The sequence below is a fragment of the Tamandua tetradactyla genome, chromosome 15 (genome assembly GCF_023851605.1).
Source record: "Tamandua tetradactyla isolate mTamTet1 chromosome 15, mTamTet1.pri, whole genome shotgun sequence".
NCBI lineage: Eukaryota > Metazoa > Chordata > Mammalia > Pilosa > Myrmecophagidae > Tamandua > Tamandua tetradactyla.
In genome coordinates this window covers 36300194-36306514 of record NC_135341.1, presented here as the reverse complement: position 1 = coordinate 36306514, position 6321 = coordinate 36300194, and positions in this window count along the sequence as shown.

Sequence of the window (6321 nt, the reverse complement as noted above, 5' to 3'; positions counted from 1 at the left end):
GGGGTCAGGATGTTGGAGTCACGCAAACCTGTTTTTGCAAAAGCTAGTAGCACCCTTTGCTTCTGTAGATAAGCTTGCTTGCTTGCTTACAGCTACAAAACCAGAATGTGGGTCTGTGAAACAAACGTCACTTCTCTGTTTCCGTGAATAAGCTTGCGGTTTCAGCCTTTATAAGCCCACCCTGCAAGCCTCACGGAGCTGCTCTCTGAATCCTCCTTCTTGGGATTTCTGAGGCAGTCGCCGGCCGGCTAATAAAAACTCCTAATTGGGTTGCAGTTTGATATTGTGTGGTCTTTCTGTTGGTGCACCCCACTACAAAGGTAGAAAAAAGAAGCATCAGACACAAGGTTTTCACAATCACAGTCACATTGCAATCGTTTGCACTTTTTATCTTGAAATAAATATAGACTCAGAGGATGTTGCAAAAATAGTTGCGGAGATTCCAGGGTACACACATTTGGCCTTTCGCCTCCTTAAGACCCTGGGCCTAGTTCTCTGGTGGGTGGGAACCAGGCTCTCCATAGCACTTCAAAGTATTTAACTCCTGCTGAGTAATAATCATATACCAGGTGCTATCATATTTTATCTTGTTATCTGAACACTATTTTATTGAGATAAAATCACATAACATTCACCATTTTAACTATTTAAAAATGTACATTTCAGCTGATTTTGTTGTGTAGAAACACACAGAAGCCTGAGAGATGGATTAAACTTAATTGTAAGGAAATAGATAGAAGTGAAGGTGGTTTACTAGTGGGTCTATAAATAATATTATCATATTGAAGGTGAACAGGATTGAAGGGGATTGTGTAGACTCATGTATCCCACTGATTAACACTACACATATAAATAAGTTCTTGTATGAACTACTGCAAAGGTATAAATCTTGTACAAAAAGTATATAATTTTGGGGAATGGGGGAAAATGCTATTGTATGCCATAGGCTATGTTTAATAGGAAAACATCAACAGTACCGCAGCAATACCAGGGATACATAATGGAGGGAGGGACAAGAAAGAGTTAGGGGGATGTTGGAGTTTTCTATTTGATGAGGGTGTGTTTATTGGCCATCTTTCTCTTGGGAACCATTAAATTATCTAAAATTGAGTGTTGATGGACTGTTGACTTTGGACATTATACATGAGTCCCAGTAGATGGAGGTGGATGAAAGATGCACTGACAGAGTAGATTGGCAAATGATGGTGTATACATGTGATCAAACATAGTGCTGCTACAAAAAAGAACAAAGTTGTGAGGCATACAATGATGTAATGAACCTGTGGGACATTTAGTGAGGCAAAATAAGCTAGAAACAAAAGAGAAAATATTGTATGATTCAATTTAGGAAATACTTATAAGAAAACTGGGGTCTAGATTGTAAGCATTTATAGCAGCCACATTTAGTCCGGAGTGGTGATTGTTATTTCTGAATTTTGAGGGATTGTTTTACATACGTACAACCTGGTATTTAGAGATAAGAATGAAGCTGATTGTGTCAGAATTAAGGTAATTCAGAATACAGGGATAAGGTAGACTTTGCATTTCAGAACTTCACCTACTCTTTGAGATCAAAAAGAAGAAAGGACCTAAATTTTCTGTAGCACATAATCTAACTCAACCTGTCTGGATAGATCATTGAAACAATCCAAACACAGGGAGCCCAAAATAAGAATGAGAGCCTTTAATCCTGTACAGCTTAATGTAATGCCTGGATATCCCAGAGTATATTAAGCAGATAATCAAAAAGTACCGGCAAAGTTCCTTGAGGGATGGGAGAAAAAATATGGAACTATTAAACTTTACCACCAGGGGAAACCCCAGATACTGTGTCAAACATTAGGGGCACCCAATTCAATAAGCCAAGCCCTTGATCTTGAGGCGTACTCTTGAGAAGCTTGTGTATGTAGTGAAGAAGCTTAGACAACTTTTAAGTATACCTAAGAGTTAATTCCAGAAGACCTCTTTTGTTGCTCAATTGTGATCTCACTCTTTCTAAGCCCAACTTTGCAAGTGAAGTCATTGCCTGTCCCCCATGTGGGATCAAAACATCCAGGGGTGAAAGTCTCCCTGGTGGCGTCAGTGATGACTGCCAGGGATGAGTTTGGTCCTGGCACCATGAGATCAACAATGCCATCCTGACCAGAAGGGGGAAAAGAAGTGTAACAAATAAGGTATCAGTGGTTGAGAGAGTTCAAATAGAGTCGAGGCCACTCTGGAGGTCACTCTTACGCAAATTTCAGTTAGACATTGCTACCTATTATAACTTGTAAAACCCCAATCAAAACCATTCCAGCCAATCCTAAAGAACACCTAGGGCAATATATAAGATTCTACAAAGGTTCCATGTACTAGGGTAACTTTCCAGAAACCTACAACCTCCAGATGGGTCCCTGGACCAAGTAAGTCCTGAAATCTAGAGCAGCCAGCCTCTCCAGAACATCAGCTTGTTCCATCTCCCTACCCCGCGTTATTGACAGCCCCTTCCAACATGAAAAAGTTAGAATGGACATAGCCCAAATACCCCTAAAGAGCAGAAGAAAGATCAAAGGTGATGGTGGAGTTATACAAAAAAGGTTGGGTTTAACAAACAAATATGACTGCTGAATCATTATATTGATATATCTTTTAGTCTCCAGTGTCTTAGAGCAGCTAGAAGTAAAAACCTAAAATTGTGGAATTGTAACCCATACCAAACTCTGAAATCTGTTCTACAACTATTTGTTGCTCTGTGCTTTGAAATGTATTGCTTTTTTGTATATATGTTATTTTTCACAAAAAGGAAAAAAAATCGATTGTGATGATAAATGCACAGCTATATGGTGATATTGTGAACCATCAGTTGTACACTTTGGATGATTACATGATATGTGAATATATAATACATTTATCAATAAATATAAAAAATAATTTTAAAAAATCACACTAACTTCCAATTTAATAAAAAAAAATAGTGTCAAGTATAAAAAAAAATTAATCCCACTTCAGGAAAGTGCAAAGCCTTTTCTACTTGTGCCTCCCATCTCTGGGAGTCACCATCTTTCTCAGCACCATTATTTCTACTTATATAAAACCAAAGCACTCCTATTCCTTGGGAAAGGATCAAGTGGCCTCTGAGTTTTATATTATGATGATCACTCTGTTGAATCCACTCATTTATAGTCTTAGGAACAGAAAAGTGAAAAATGCTCTCATGAGAGCCAGAAGAAAAGAGAAGGCACCAGACAATTGAAATGGCAGTGAGGCTGAACATCTAACCTCATTTTCTTTCCTGTCATATTTTAGTATTTATCTGGATTCTCTCTAAAATATATGCATCTTTTAGTTTGTTTTTCTTTTGAGCCGTCTTTTACTTGGCCAAACATGATCTTGAATATTTTCAGGAAAATGCTTTTAGAAACTCATTTTGAAATCATGCTATATGTGTTAAACCTGTTATTTAAATATACGTGTTTTAAATTAGCAACTAATGTGCAAAATAATATGTTGTCATCTTTTAAATTACCTTACATAAATCCCATGCATGTTTCAACCTTAGAAACTTTTATTATAGAAAATAGTCATGTTTTTGCACAATGATGGTTCCCAAACCCAATACATTTTATATAGAGAGAAGAAATGTAGCACAGTGGTTGACAGTGCTTGCTTAGGAATCATAATTCCAAGGTTTAGATTCAAGATCTGCAACCATTTTTGCTATATAACCCTTAATAAGTTACTGGTAATTTAAGCCTCAGTGTCTTCAATTGTACAAGATAAGGAATAAATCCAACTGTAGAGTTTCTGTAAAGAGTCAATCCAATGAAAAATGTAAAACACTTTATGCACTGCAAATAAATGGTAGCCATTATCATTTGAAAACTTAAAAAAGAAGTAAATGAAGTTGAAAAAATAATCAGTCTTTGACTAGTGATATGAATGAAGCTGAGCTTGATAGGAATAAGGTAAATCACAATACAGGGTAAAGGATGATATGGTCTATATTTTAAAACTTCAACTTCTGTGTGAGACCAAAGGAAGAGATGTTTATTTGGTACATGTGCTGGTTTGAAAGGATGTTTGCACCCTAGAAAAGCCATGTTTTAATCCTAATCCCATTTTGTAAAGGCAGCCGTTTCTTCTATTCCCTATTCAGTTAAGAGTGGTTGTTAAACTGGATTAAGTGGAGACGTGTCTCCACCCATTCGAGTGGGTCTTGATTAGTTTACTGGAATCCTATAAAAGAGGAAATATTTTGGAGAATGTGAGAGATTCTGAGAGAGCAGAGAATGACATAGCCAGGAGAAGCAGAGAGTCTACCAGCCAGCAACCTTTGGAGATGAAGAAGGAAAACACCTCCCAGGGAGCTTCATAAAACAGGAAGCCAGGAGAGAAAGCTAGCAGATGATGCTGTGTTTGCCACATGTCTTTCCAGATGAGACAGAAACCCTGACTACATTTGCCATGTGCCTTCTCACTTGAGAGAGAAACCCTGACCTTCATGAGCCTTCCTGAACCAAGGTATCTTTCCCTGGATGCCTTAGATTGAACATCTCTATAGACTTGCTTTAATTGGGACATTTTCTTGGCCTTAAAACTGTAAACTTGCAACTTATTAAATTCCCCTCATTAAAGTCATTCTGTTTCTGGTATATTGCATTCTGGCAGCTAACAAACTAGAACAGTACAAAATTTATATTTGAGGTAGCACATTACCTTATTTAATTTGTATGATCCATCTACTTAAACATGCTAATTCCATGGAATCTTGAATAGGACATGAGACCTTGTTGGTTTGTATAGGTTAGTGTGATGCCCTGATACATCCCAGAGTAATTTGGGCAGAAAAAAAGCATTTGAAAAATCACCTTGGGGGACTGGGGAGAAAGGAGAAATATTAAATTTCCTCATCTGGGGAATTCCTGATATTCTCGCAGCAATGGGGACAGCCAATTCAATAGGCTGAGCCTTCATTCTTGGGACTTGCCTCTATAAAAGTAATTCCTGCAAAGGAAAAGCTAAGCTTACTTATACTTATGCCTATGAGTCACTCCCAGAGAACCTCTTTTGTCGCTCAGATGTGACCTCTCTCTCTAAGACAATTGGGTAGGTGAACTCACTGCCCACCCCCTTACATGGGACATGATTCCCAGCAGTAAAAATCTCCCTGGCAACATGGTACAGGACTCGTGGGGATGAGCTGGGACCTGGCATCATGGGATCATGAAAACCTTCTTGACCAAAAGGGGGAAGAGAGAAATGAGACAAAATAAAATTTCAGTGGCTGACAGATTTCAAGCGGAGTCAAGAGGTTATTCTTATGCATTATATAGATATCCTTTTTTAGTTTGTGGTATATTGGAGTGGCTAGAGGGAAGTATCTGAAACTGTTGAACTGTGTTCCAATAGCCTTGATTTTTGAAGAACAGTGTATAGTTATATAGCTTTTACAATGTGACCATGTGATTGTGAAAACCTTGTGTCTAATTTTCCCTTTGTTCAGGATATGAGCAGAGGAGTGAAAAATAAGGAAAATAAATAAATAAATAATGGGTGAGGGTAAGGGGTAAAAAAAAAATGGGTAGATTGCATTACTAGTGGTCAATGAGAGAGCAAGGTAAGGAGTATGAGATGTATGGGTTTTTTCTTTCTTCCTTTTATTTATTTTTCTGGAGTGATATATATGTTCTAAAAATGATCATGGTGATGAATACACAACTATGTGATAATATTTTGAGCCATTGATTGCATACTTTGCAAGCACTATACGTATGTGAAGTTATCTCAATAAAAACTTAAAAAGTAAATGGATTGATTTCAAACATTAGGAACTTTCAAGTCAATGGGTCAAGGCCTTGATCTTGAGGCTTGCTCTTATGAAGCTTATTTCTGAAGCGGAGAAGCTTAGCCTAGCTATAGTTATGCCTTAAAGTTACTTCCAGAAAAACTCTTTTGTTGCTCAGATGGGCCTCTTTCTCTCTAAGCCCAGCTGTGCAAGTAAAATCATTACTCTTCCCACTACATGGGTCATGACATCCGGTAATGATCCTGGCCCTGGCACTGTGGGATCGACAATACCCACTTCTGACCAAAATGGGGAAAACAAATATAACAAAGTTCGGTATCAGTGGCTAAAAGAGTCTAATAGAGTTAAGAGGCTATTCTGGAAGCTATTTTTATGCAAACTTCAGTTAAATATTGCTGATTTCCATGGTTTGCCAACCCCCAACCAACATCATTCCTGTAAACCCTGAAGAACACTTAGCGCTCTTTCTGAGTCTACAAGTTTCACACACTAAGATTACTTTCCAGAAATCTACAACTTCCAGATGGTTCTTAGAC